We start from the raw sequence: 14,639 nt of genomic DNA, 5'->3' as shown, positions 1-14,639 counted from the left end.
TCTGTCTGCCCGTCTGTCTCCCTACAAGTGAGCAACACGCGCCAATGATTATGTTGCCGCTGACAACGACAACAGCAATGACAACAACAGCAAACAGCAACAGCAACAGCAACAGCAGCAGCAGCAGCAGCAACAACAACAACAATGATAGCAACAGACCACTCCGAAAAGTGCCAACTGGCAGCATGCAACGCTTTTTCCTCTTCTTCGTCTACATGCTTTTGTTGTTGTTTCCTTTTCGGTATTATGTTGGGCTTGAAACGCTTGCCACGAAGCTTTTCATTGAGTAAAAGTGACGCATGCGTCGTTGCATTTGTTGGCCAGGCTTAGACGAACCAAATGCTTGAACGCGATTGTTGGCCAGTTCAGTTCGTTGTTGACACTCGTGCATGTTGAACGTTGTTTTCGCAACGACCACGCGGCGTATGTGTAATATTCGCATTGTTTCACTCGCAGTCTGTTTTGGGCGACAGTTCGCGCTTATTGGATTTTGGCGCAAGTAGCAAAAAAAGCCGGTTAAAGTGTTAACAGCATGTGATGGCACATGTCTGTGTATATAACTGAGAGTGTGTGTTGTGTGTGTGGCTGTAGGTGTGTGTGTATGTGTGTGTGTGTGTGTGTATGAAATACTTAGCTACAGCATTCTTTCTGTGCGAAACAAAACATAACGAAATTCCAAGAAAATTAACTTGGCTCATTCTTTTCACTGTTTCTGCATTCGTTGTCGCTGCTCGCAACTGGGCTAATTGATGTTTGTTTGAAATAAAACAAACCAAGTACAATAAAAATACAAAACACACACAAGTGGCTCAAACCCTAATGAACGTGCAACAATAGCCTTTGAGTGAGTGGCAGCGAAAGCGAGGCACGCGATGAATGCAACAAGAACGCGGACTGCAATTCTCTGAATCAAGCGCAATTAAAAAAAAAATAAAAAAAAATCAAAGGTAAATTCATGCCCAAAAAAGTTGATTTAGATCTTATTAATTCCACATATTTACTACGTTTTTTGCAATGGTTTTCATTAGACTCATTGAAAAAATGCAAGATTTGTTTGTATAAAAGACAAACTGAATAAATTAATCAAATACAAGCTATTATATAGTGAAGCATTGCATGAATTAAAATTGCATAAATTCATGTGATAAATATATTAAATAAAATGTGTGAATATAAAATGATATTTTGTGAATTTATTAATACTGTAGCGTGTAAAAATGAATTAAATCAGATTAAAAATAAATGTTGCTCCAGAGTTTTGGGTATAATTAACTTTATGCCATTGTACGCTGCTTCGAAATTATTTATTAATTTTTGTATGCGCTCGCTTTTGTCTTGCATTTGAGAGTATTCATTGTCGGCTCCGCTCTTTTTTTTTTTGCCAGTCGTGTGTTTTTGGTTTTATTATTTTTCGGAAGGCGCACACAAACATTTATAAAAAGGTTTTTCTTGCTCGTCCGGTTACGTGAGTTACCAACACCAGTCCACCACACAGACTCACAGGCCAGAGCCAGAGTGATGCTCTGCATTACGGTTCTTTTTATGACGGAAGTACATTTAAGCAGATTTTTTACTGTTGCCTCCATGTTGCCGCTTGCCACACAAAAAGAAAAGGCACAAAAACCAGATAGAATGAGAGAGCTATGCGATCAACAAAATTTAAATATTTTTCTTTTGCGCTTTGCATTTCATTTTCCTGTCTTGGCAAAATTTATTACCAACCAAATTGCAATGTGTAGCAAAAACAATAAAAATAATAAAAACACACCAAAGTTTTTCCGCTTCGAACGCAATAAAAAGGGTTTAGGCTGCATTAGACCCAAATGAAAGTTGTGTGACGCCTTCACAAGCCATTTTCCGATGACAGCCCAAAAATTATAATTGCCATCGCGCCCCGATTTAAGTCAAAGTTTGAGCGTTGCTCATTTCATATTGTTTGAGACACACGTTTATTGAAATTTAATACAATTACCAAGCACCCAGAGGCTGGAAGTGTGCGTGTGTGTACTTTATGAGCATGGTAGAGTGCGTAAATAAGCCAAGTGAAAGCTAAGTGAAAGTCATAAGCTACCAAATATGGTGCATAAATAGGCACAGAGGTTGAGGGGCACATAGAGCCTTCAGCTGCCAGTCGAGTCAATAAATAAATTTACTTGTCACTTGCCTAAAGACGGTTCCCGGTATTGTTAATAGAATACACTCTAACTTGAAGGGTACTTTAGTGTATTAAAATAGAAAGTAAATACAACTCAATCCACTATTCGTACATGCAGCACTTTTCTGATAGTATAAATTTCACTATTTGTATAACAACTGTTAGAGGTTAAAGTTTAATTAAATTACCATTGAATAAATAGATATCTATATTTTATGTTTATATATCTTTCAATTTCTTTATGTATTAATAAATACATGGTATTTCGTATATATACAGGGTACTTCCCACATCGACCATGCTCTGTTTGTCTTTCTGTTGTAGCTTCGTTTTCGCTATGTGAGTTATTGTATGCCATGCGTAATGATATAATCTGCCAGCAAGAGATAAAAGAAAGTTTTCTGGCTTATTTCCGAGTTACCAACTTTAAGGACCATTTAGATGGCAATTTAAATTTGCATAGCATTAGGGGCTCGGCGGACAGCGAGCAGCTGCCGACATTTATTAAGTGTATAAGTGAGCTATTCAAAATCAAAGCAGCAGGAAAATTTTCTTCAGTTGCAACAGCAAACAGCAAAGCGACAGAGTCTCGAAGACATAGCGCACTCGCATATCGCGAGTGCTCATTGTCAGGACTGCGTGGCATGCCACCGCTGAGCTTTCAGCTAAGTTGCAAAAGTAGTCTCTATGCGCTTGGCAGCTGCAACAATGCACAGACATTTATGGCACGAAACGCCGGCGGCAGCTGGCTGACAAATGCCTTGAGAGTGCCATACCATGGCAGCCCCGGGGCATGCAACATGCTAAGGCTCTGTCACCTGCTGACATTTCCAATGTCTGCTCCCACATCAGCTGCCTCCAACTTATATAGCAGGGACTTTTGTGTGTCGCTGGCGATGCGCAAACAAATTGAGATGTATTTTCCTTAAAGATTTTGTACGTGCTCCAGCCTCGCGAAAAAGATTACAGGACCTGCTCGCAGCTAAGTAACTATAAATGTTGTATGGAATTTATAATAGAATAAAAAATGCAAAATATTTGTAGAAATAATAATATAGTTGTTGAAGAAATAAACCATCGACGAATCAGTAGATTTATACAAATTGAAAAGCGAAAGAATATTAATTACGTTAAACACTCAGAGACTAATTTGTATATATATAGTAAGACTAAATTTAAGCGAATTGATTCATTCTGTGGAGCTTTTCATTTATTTATATGAAACTAATTAAATGTTGTTTATCGCCATAGGATAAATCGAGGCCTGGTTTCTGTTGATGCACTCAAGAAATTCTCTGGAACACTTATTCCTCGTTGTGTAGCATATTGCTGCCATCGTAGCTCAAAACTCTCACGCAATATTCGTTTACACAGTTTTTAATATGTAGCTAGGGAAATGGCTTTGATGTTGATGCCTGATGATGGGCATGGCATTTTAGCTTATCGTTGTGTCAGTGACAAGCAGCCTAAGAGCCACTCAACAACCACCACAAGCACCGCTGCCTTCTGCAAATAGAGTTTGTTGGTTAAACTCGAGGCATTATAGCTGCGCTTTTGCTTATTAATCTGTGAAATGCTTAAACTGCTTTCAAATTAAAGCGCTGAGACGAAAGTTGCTGTGCATTTTGGTTCAGATATTTTACATGAATATATAGATATACGTATATATGTCTAGTTGTACCATGTGTGGCAGCCTTACATGCATGCTACGATTTTAGTTTCTCGCGCAAATGTGGACAAAATGTTGCCTCGACTTTGTATATAAAAAGTGTGAACAATTTTATTGTGCGGAAAATTCGCTTGTTCAGTATGCGAGTGTGTGTGTGTGTGTGTGTCTGCGTGTGTGTTAACCTTTCACATTCAGGCAAAAATACTTTTGCATAATTTAAAAAGGTGCACTAAAACAAAACTAAGAACACAGCGGCGGAAAGGTCACTTTTTCTTGTTGCTGCCAGCAGTTTTTTTTTAGTTTCTGTTGCAACTTTAAAAATGGTATTTAATCAAGATGAAAATATCCAGAATTTTGAAAATTTCAACCACTTCCTACACTTTTTCAGACTTTGTATTTTCATTTACATCTGTAAACGTTGAATATTTAAACTCTTTTAAGCTAAAAGTTCATTGAAAAACAAACATGTGTCTTGCATTAAGCTGTCAAGTTTTTGCCAAGAACCTTCAACCCAAAACTAACATTCAGCCAATTTCAATATTTTAGCGAACTCGCTTCTTATTTTTATACGTTGGCATTCAAAGTGCTTTTCAATTGAGAAGCTTTCCCACGTGTTCCCTCCCATGCTGCTTGGCCTGACAATTAAAACTCTTGGAAAATTCGCTCTGAAATGCAGCTAGCCATAAAAAGCATTGCATTCATTATATGCATGTGGTATATATGTATATGGAAAATGCTGCGGGGAATATATAGGGTAAACAACTTTTTTGTATGTTCGTTTTTTGCAGGAAAATGAAAACGCCGAAAAAGGTATAAATCTTGAATGTTCTAACATGTGTTCGGCCAAAAAAATAAATAAAAAAATACAGGCAAATAAAATACACCAACGCACAACTTTGGTGTGGAATGGAATGCGAGGCAGCAAAGCAAAGCCTGAAATCAACAGGAAACAATGTCTAGCAACAAATCTGGGATTGGGTCAGGAGTGGGTGCAGTAGGCGATGGGATGGGATGGGATGGGATGGGGTGCTTGTGTGTAAGCTGTGTATTGTGTTGCTTAGCGCCAGTCAACTCAAATTACTTGTCAAGTGCTGCGGCAATTGACGTCGCCCACTCGACAATTTGTGGCAGCGCCAAGTGGAAATAGAAATAGTTAAATTACCCATTCTTCGTTTTGGGCAATTCACCTGCGCCGCACAGTAGGCAACCATTTTTTATTCAATAATCATTTTTGCTCACGTGTGTGTAAATATTTTATGTAGATTGCTTGACAAAACGACAAAAACAGAAAGGAAAACTAAATGGAAAATGAGGAAAAGCAGCCTTTGTGATTTATATGAAATGTAATCATGCATGTGGCTGGCAATATTGATGGAAGTGTAGATTGCCTAATGCAAATGATGAGATTGCCAGGCAAACCTGAAAGGTGAAAGGAGCAGTTAGCTGAGAAGATAGAAATTGGATGAGCACAGTTCTGTTGCTAATTATTTAAAGTAATTGCAATTTCTATACTGACGTTTATTGATTAGTATTGAAAAATGAACAAGATATATATTCATTGCTTGAAAGTGCAGTCACTCTGAAAGGCACTCAGATAAATATATGTTATCCGGTTGACAAGCTGACGTCGAGTATCCGAGTCCTCACTCAAACTCCTTGAACTATGCATATCGCAATAAATTTACATTGAAAAGCCAAGCCAAAATGCGCAGATATTTTTTATGTGCAAAAAAAATAAATTGAAATTGTTGTGAAGTGGAAGGGGGGTTGGATATCAATGCAGAGGCAGCAAATCACTTGGAGTAGACGAAAGGCGACGAAGCGCATAAATTGTGTGGCCCGTCTAAGACATGCTTCATACACACAACCGGCGCACACCCAACACACAACCAACTCACAGACACGCACACACTCATACCTCTTGAAGGCATCCGAAATGCTTGTGTTTTGTTTTGCTTTGAGGTATTATATACGATGAGTATTATACCTGCTGGTTACCAAAAGAAAACTCCAGCGAACTTTACAGTCAGGCAGCAAAAGCAAGCAGAAGCAGAGCCCGCATCGCAAACGCCATTGGACGTTGAGAGCTCATCTCTAGAGATTTGCCTAAATTATGATTTATACTTAAATTTATTTTGCCGTTGCAAAGGCAATTTCTGTTTTCTGTTTTTTTTTTTCCTGTATTTTTTCTTTTGTGCTTGCCTATGCTGTAGTTACTGACACCGCAATTTTTGTGCTGCAACCACAATAGCGATGTTATATTTATATATATATATATTGAAAATTTGTGCTTCCGTACAGATAATGTGGTCCAGCGATAGCTCTTGAGCTCGGCTCTTTTAATCGACATCGGTATATGAGTCCCGGTTGTGTGCTTGATGTCTCCATAATGTGACAGACGCTGCTTTGCTCCGCTCCAGTGCGCACATTTATTTTCCCATATGCCGACCGATCCGTGAACTGTGTGCTCCACTTCCAAAATATATTTGCAAATCGATAATACTTACACATGAAAGTATTTGTAATAAATTGTACAATGTAAATCGAAGTGGCAAAGCGAAGAATCGCCTCCCGGGAAAGCAAGTCTCAAATCAGGCTCAAGTTTGGGGTTTCTTTTTTGTTTGGATAACTGGCACGTTGGCAACTAGTTTTTGGCTTCATGATTTTGTCGGTTGTTTAGTGCGAGTTGAACGATGTTTTTGTTGTTGTTGCAAATGTGAGTCCTTTATTCAGGAATTTTTGCCTTTTTTTTTACGTTTGAGGAAATTGCCTTTTAGTTGTGCGTATGAAAATCGATGCTTGATTCCGGTAATTGTGGCATGGGTAGCGTTGAAAGTAAAGATAGCCCCCGCCCCCCAAGCCCTCTCTCCCTTATGTGTGGCTGTTCCCAATTCATTTGCATTTGACAGAGATAGAGCAAGAGCTTAAGGCGATTCAATTCGTATTCAAGGTTTCTAGATATGCTCACAAAAGCAGAAAAACTGCATGAAAACAGTCCTTGTTCTTGGTACTTAGGTTTTTCCATATAGTTTGGTATTGGTTATCAAGAATGCTTGTTTTTCTCTAATATTAGGCGCCAGAGCAGTTATATTACAATTCTTAAGCGTAAAAACTATTAGAAACTTAGCTTTGCGATTTTGTTAGTTTACACAAGCTGAATTGATTGGTTTTTGGCTTTAATAAATATTGATCAGGCATAAGTTATGAATAATTAATAATACATATTAAAAATTAGACTAAAACAAATATTTAAATGACTAAATTTATGTACAATCAAGTTCGACTTGCATACTGATTAAGTTGTTAATTAGATGCAGCCGATTTAATTTACTACAACTGAATTTTAAGTTGAATTCGAGCGACTTTTGTCCACATTTGGTGCCTGCTGGCGACAATGTTTGTTGGGCGGAAGTATCAAAATAGCCCCCTCATGTCAAATTCAAAAATGAGCGGCATGCTCAAAACTCTAACACACACATATGCATACACACACACATACACACATACAGGCAAACAGTGTTGGTAAATTCTGTGTGTGCACACATTCATTTTGTTTGTAATGCGTCCAATAATGGTGGCATTACGCTTATTTAACATGCTCACAAACATACACACACTGAGGCACCACTAACGCAGATGTCCAAGCGTGCCACATGCGTGAGAAGTTTATGCATGTTTGTGTGTGTGTGTATGTGTGTGTGTGGCCGCGTGTGTGGCTGCATAAAACTGTCCTTAACCCACAAAACACTGACAAGGGATAATATTAGCATAATATGAGTGCGACGTGTGTATATGGGCATGTCTTAGTATTCGTGTCTATATGTATGTGTGTGTGTGTGTGTGTTGGCCAACAAAGCCTAAGCCGCATTGGGCCAGACGTTTGGGATAAGCGCAACCAAGTGACGCAGCCACACAGTCGCTTACATTACACACAATGGGCAAAATTGTCAGTTTCTGGCATCATAAAGTCATAAAATCAAAAAAGAAAACATGAACTTGAAGATTTTACATATTTGCTGACTTACCACAAAGATAACAAATAAGCTTGAAATGAATTTAGAATTAGTCTGCAGAACAAAAGCAATTCAACAATTTATGAAATTTAGTTCAAATTCGACCAGTTCAGAAAGAGCAACTTATATTTGAATTTAATGAATTCTTAACTGATTACATTTGTTGGCGAATTTGTCCACAGTGCCAGTGCAAAGAGGGAAGCCACAAAAACCGTAAAGCTGTTGTTATATATATACGAAAGGAGTGTGGCCAAAGTCCTTGTTTGCCAGTCAGACGGCAATGCCGTCGAAGTCGTACAATAAAATATTGACAAATCGCTAGATCTAAGAATATGAAAGCGGATTTTATGATGATATTAATATGCCGATATTGGATATGCGAGCAGCGCAACAGTTCAAATAATACTTGCCTTTAGATCTTTCAATCGTTGCCTTTGCGGCTTTAAAATAAAATACAATCTGGTCTCTATGAAATTTTTATGCCCATGCTTATGGCCAAATTTAAAGCACAGCCTGCTCCGGCGAAGCCATAAGAACGTATCAAGGACTTTTGTGGCATTAGCTTTTGTTTCGGCTGTCCTGCGCCGAGGTCTGCGCTTTATCAATATAATTGGCTTTGAGGTTGCTGGCGCCATCATGTTTTTAAAGCCTCGCCAGTTAAGGATTAACCATATAATCGCACGTGGTCGTACCGAAAGCGCCGGCGTCCTTATGGGCAATGTTCTTAATAACATTTTATACCATTGATCGAGAGTAGAAATTCGAAAGTACGCAATAAATGAGCCGTTAAACGCTTTAAGTTAGCCAAAGGCCAGGAGCGTGTAACTATGTGTGCCAGAGTGTGTCTGTGTGTGTGTGTGTGTGTTTGCCTACTGATATGCGATTGCGTGCCCCTGCGTATGTGTGTGTGTGTGTGTGTGTGTGGGGCGTTTTATTGCCGCTTTATTGTGGCCGACTGACGGCTTGGCCGAGTCTTAGCCAAGTTAAGCGTCATAAACGGGTTAATGACTTGGAAGTTGCTTTTAATGCGCACAGAAACGCTCTACACGTGTTGTTTTTGTTGTTGTTGTTGCTGTCTGTTGTTGTGTGTGGCTGCTAAGTCGGTTGCCACTCAAGTGTTGGCTCTTAAGCCGCCTGCCACGGCTGAGCCTTCCTTTAAATATATATATATATTTTTTATACATTTTTTTTTTGGCCTTTTGTCTCATTCCATTCTTTTTTTTATCAATTTGTTTTTGTTGTTTACCCAGGCCACAATATGATTATTTTTTTATGACCAACTTTTAATTTGTTTGCACATGTGTTGTGTGTACTTTTGTTGTGGCTGTAGAATATAAATGTAAGCGAGTATTATGTGGGGCCTGTGTTTGTGGCAAGGTTGGTAGATGGGGGGGACGGGTGTTAAAGCAAAACTTAGACTCCGGCTGTTAAATCGCCACTTGGAAGGGCCCACGCATTTATATTTTCCTCATCATATATTTATTTCTCTTTTCGGCCCATAGGCACAACAACATCAAAAAATTGCCAACCAGTTGCGTGGTTTATTCCCCTTTTTTTCCGCTCTTTACCACTTTTAGTGTTAGACATTTCCGTTTTCCGGCGTGTACGAATGGTAGGGCATTTTTATTTAACAATATGCGTTATTATTTGCCACCGCCATTGTTGTGTTGCGGCCTGCCACTCGAGGCCGTGGCATTTGCGGCATGTGTGGCATGTGTAGGCGTACAGGCTTAAATGTTTTATGAAGCCATATTTTGATTTATGCCATTGTGGGAGCTGCCCGTTTAGGTGTTAATAGTTCGGTGTGTATTTTAGTTATTTATTTTGTATATTCTCATATTTAATGCTTGTCAATGCATTACTTGCCAATGGCACTGAAAGAATGTGGGAAGCAACTGAAGTGGTTAGATTAATATTTGATAAAGGATAGAAACGAAATAGTTTAAGGCAAATACAGAATTAGGAATTGAAAAGGTATATTTGTAATAACACCTAATGATTGTTTTTATTTAAATTGAAAAAGTAATATAAGCAAAATGATTTAAGAATATAATTCTATTTTAATGATGATTTTATTTATTGATCTAATAAAGATTAGATACGAAATAAAGCAAGGAAAATGTGGAGATACTTGTATAATTAAATTAGAAATGGAAGAGCCGCATCCAGAATAATACTAGATGCAAATTTGTATTTGATTTTATTTCGTGACCTGGCGAGGGTTTATTAAAAGAATATAAGTAAAATAAAGTTATAGTTTATATTCTTCATTCAAGTTAGCTCACTTAAAAATAAATGTTTTATTTTACCATAATCGTAAACATTACTTTTTATCATGTCAAGCCCCATGGCTTGATTCGCTTTCACCCTTATCAAAAAAAAAACAAAAACTCAGCAATTAAAAAACATATAGTCTACCTCAAAATAAAAATTGTAATTCTGTGATTGTTGCCCTTTTATGTGGTTTTTACGACTGTGCTTTATTTTTAGTCAGCACTTGAGCACTTGGTTTTTGTAATTGCATGCAGCGTGGCAATGTTGAAAAATTTGTCGAGTTGATGACGGAATGTTACAAAAATTGTGCCCATCAAAAGACACGTCGAGCCGTCTTCCTTTTATAAATTGACTTGAGTTACGCGCATACGGCGTAAAACTTTTCCGGCTGAGCTGTAACACGTAGCAGCGTTTTTCGAGCTCCCCCAAAAGTATGCACCAGTTAATTTGAATTCGATGTACGCGAAGCCTGACTTAAACTACTTAACTGTCTGACTGGCTGCCTGCCTGCTTGCCTGTCTGTCTGTCTGTCTGACTGTCTGACTGACTGGCTGGCTGCCAGCGAGGCTAACGGTGCTGCTAGCTCAGGCGAAAAATCAAAATTTCCGCACATTGCCTATTTTTTTTTTCAAAGCATGTGTGTGCGCGATTGGGTGTACGTGTGGTATGGGGGGCTGTGTCTGTGGAAGAGAGAATATGCCTCCTGGCAAGTTTATTTGGGGCTCCTTTTTCTGTCTGTCGTTTTAGTTCAATTGCAGCTGCTGCTGCTGCTGTTGCTCCTACTGCTGCCTGGCGGTGTCTGTTACCATTGCTGTGTGTTTGTGTGTACGAGTGTGTGTGTGTGTGTGTGTGTGTGTGTGTGTTGTGTGTGCTCCTTTCAATCACGTGCGGCACGATGCCTCCATTCAATGTTGTCAAAAATTTATAGCAAGCAAGTTAAAAGGGAAGACAGCAGTAACCAAGTAAACGATAACTGGCAGACAGGTATTCGCACAAATGTAGAATATACATATAAAGAAATAAATAAAAGACATAAAAAGATGCAAATAAAATTAAGAAAATGAAAAAAAAACAACATTTGAAAAAGGTAGTTGCTTCATATTTATTTGAGCACATTTGAAGTCTGCGGAAGGAATCCAGATTTCAGGCTTTATAAGGTTTTTGATGACTTTTGTGTTCCCACACTAAATTTCGGCCTAAATTCGCCCTAAGCGATAAAAGTAACAAAAGTAAGCTGTTGGTTTAAATATTATTAAAATGAAAGTGTTTTCTACATTTACACTCAGATTTATAGAAGACTTTAAGTTTAAAAAGTGCTGCGATTTCATACACTTTATTTTCATCTTATTTGTGCCCAGAGCTTTGCGAATATTATTTGAAAGAAAATGAAAGCAATATTAAAATTTAAAGAAAACTTTAAATTTGAAGCGCGGTGCGCTTTCCTAAACTGAATTTTGCCTATTCTTATTTTTTACCGAAGCTTAAAGAATTATGACAGCTTTTGTATACCAGAATTGTTGCGTTTCTTTTGACTTTCATTTCAATTATACTTGTAAATTACGCTGCCAATGATGCGAAAATCACTTGAATTAACAATGCAGAAAAGGAAAGAGCCGAAGCAAAAGTTGAGAACCAGTAACAACAATTGAAGCTTAATAAAAATCAATTTAGGCAGCCGCAAATATACCCCTCATTTGGAATGGTTTGCAAAATGAATTTACAGAACTGAATTGAATTATGTCATAAAATTCGACAGACAGACAGTCATACAGACGACTGACAACGACGTCGCCCTCAAATGTCACTAACTGTCAATAATGCCATTTACTCCAATAAAAAAAAATATTATTGATTTATTATTTTGGTAATGCAATTTGCGTGGAACGTTGTTTTTTCCAGCAGCGAATCGGGCTAGAAGCATGATTCGATAGTCAGTTTGGTCAATTTCGCTATTTTTGACCACTTTAAAGTCTGTAAATAATATTTTTTGATTGCGGTTTCAATTTTACACATTGACACAAAAAACAAAAAAAAAAAAACACAAAAAACTGTTGAATTTTATGTTTGATCATCTTGTTAACATGAAGATTAACGAAAATAGCCATAAAAAATAAGCAACGTAACTTGAGTCTGGTAAAATGGGGAAATTAAATCGTGCAGAAAACTGGCTAAAACGCAGCCAACTTGAACATCGTTAAAAACCACAAAAACATGTTAAGTATCCCCGACTCAAACACTGGCCGCAAAACCCAAAACAAATGCCAGCTCTATAATCATCATCATCCACAACACTGATGAGCTTCGTCTCTCATGTTGAAAACTGTCATTTGGGGTTTTGAAAGAAGGGGTGCAGCGGGTGTGGGTAGGTGGGCGGGTAGGTGGGCGGGTGTTGGTGTGGATTTTACTAGTTATGCTGACATTACAGACATGCCTGAGAAATGATCTGGCAGTGGAGCACAGCGTTGTCCTGTGTCCTGTGACTGGTTAAATGATGTGTGTGTGAATGTTTTTAATATGCTTAACACATTTTTCCTATTATATAACGTGTATATGAATCCGTATGTGTGTGTGTGTCTGTACGTGTGTGTGTGTGGCAGTCTCCGGCCTCGGTGCACCTGTGACGCATGCCCCAGTTTGGGGACGAAAACAAAAGCCACAATAGCAACAAATACTTGTGAACTACTCTCGACACAAGGTCATATATATTCGTCCACCTTAGCTCAGCTGTAGTGGTAATAGTTGCTGCTGTTGCTGTTGTTGCTTTTGCTTGTTGTTGCTTTTGCTTGCTAATTAAAAATTAAAATATCCACTAAAACAAAAGGGGAAACTTGTGATTCATTAGGCTGGCAGGCGGTGCCAGTGAATAATAAATAAACTCGCTGACTAATTAAGTGAGGAAGCGTTTTAGTCCACCTCACCTCTCTTTCTTTCATTCACTCCCTCGCTCTCTCCCTCTCTCTCTCTCTCTCTCTCTTTTACGCTCTTTTTTTGCCTGCACTGACAGCATATAATACGCTTGTAATTTACATGGCACACGTGTCTCGCGTCCTGTGAGAGTGTTGCCTCATTGCGGGGCAGTCGGCTGGAAATGCAATCGATATAAGGCCTCAGCCGTCGCAGGCATCTGAATTAACTATGACTATGCCCAGATCTACAGAGACAGCTAGTAATAGTGTGAGAGAGAGACCGAGAAAAAGATAGCTAAGGCGAGACAGCTTAAATGTGGCTTAGTCGTTGGTGGACTTTATATGTTGCCTGCCACATAAACTATTCACTGTTCATGCTGGAAAATTGGTGGTAATATATGAAATTACTTCATTAGTTAATACATTGATAAGTAAATGAGACTGCATTGTGTGCATGTTAGAAGTTTAATTTTATAATAATTATAAACTGGAAATAGAAAGAATGGCTAAAAGATGCTAAAATTTGTCATTGTTGAAGTGTATACAAAATACAAATTGCTTAATATTATTTATGTTATTAATGTCGTTTACTTAAGCAGCTCGCAAGAGAACTTTTTGATATTAGTTTCTTTACAATACGCTAAAAACTAAGTAATTAATGCATAGCTCCTGTCTTAAGAGCGATAGCTGAAATTACTCCTAATTTTAGCACACACAAAGTATAGTATATATAGTAAATAGTGAAAATGCCACAAACAGCAGAGATAAGCATATTAAATGGTTGCTAATGTTTGGCGTTAAGGATCTTGATTTACTAGACCAGATACGGTAAGTGATGTCTGTTGGATGTGGTGAGGGACTGGATACAATTCTCAATTACAATTATTTTTCTAGTTTTCGCTGAGGGCGTTCTGCGGCTGAGACGCACAAAAATCGCAGCTGTCAGTTCAAAAAGCCAAAAACTTCAGTAGCAGCATCAATTTTCCACACGCCAGCGAATTTTTGCCCTCAGCAGACAAACAAACGCAGGAAGACGAACGCAATTTTCACGTGCAAACTTTGCGGCAAAAACAACTACAAATACAGACAAAGTGAATAGGAAAAATTGCACTAAGACGAAGATAAAATGCTCTGCTCATTGTTTAATAATAATTTGACTGTTTTATGTTAAAACTGCAAGTTGCAGATTTCTTTTTTATAGACTATATTCATTGCTTAGGGGCACCAACCCCCCAACTTTCTCTCTCCTTTCAAGCGTCTTTCCTATCAGCTGACAAGCTGTCTGGTGAACTGGTTAAGCCCTTTCTCTCGCCTGTCTGCATAGGGCATCGTAAAACAAGTGTAGCGACGTGGCGTGGCATAAGTTGCCGCAAATAAAGTAAAGCAAGTTGCACACTTTTATTTTGTGCGTTGCCAAAAGCATAGCGTATGTCTGGCAGCGGCAAGGGGGATTTGTGGGTTGCTCCGTGCTGCCAGCTAATCTCAACAAACAAAGCGTGAAACTAACAATTCTGCAAATACAGACTAACCGCATTCGCACCCACAGACAAAAGCCAAGAAGAAGTATGGGCCAAAAATGGATGCAAAGGGAAGCAGCGGGAGGACAGCGACACAAAAAGTTT

The 14,639-nt window shown here is 38.4% G+C and overlaps 1 protein-coding gene across 1 annotated transcript in view; it reads left to right on the top strand.

The window, feature by feature from the left end:
• The first annotated feature begins 373 nt into the window (after positions 1-373).
• LOC6556578 (myb-like protein AA) overlaps positions 374-14,639 on the top strand; it is a 43,165-nt gene continuing 28,899 nt past the window's right edge. The window contains exon 1 of the mRNA XM_032743457.2: positions 374-947. The gene's annotated coding sequence lies outside the window, so the exon portion shown is untranslated. The remainder of the gene's footprint in view (positions 948-14,639) is intronic.

The sequence above is a fragment of the Drosophila grimshawi genome, unplaced genomic scaffold (assembly GCF_018153295.1).
Source record: "Drosophila grimshawi isolate 15287-2541.00 unplaced genomic scaffold, ASM1815329v1 contig_44, whole genome shotgun sequence".
In the NCBI taxonomy this organism is placed as follows: Eukaryota; Metazoa; Arthropoda; class Insecta; order Diptera; family Drosophilidae; genus Drosophila; species Drosophila grimshawi.
This window is presented reverse-complemented; position numbering and strand designations above follow the sequence as displayed.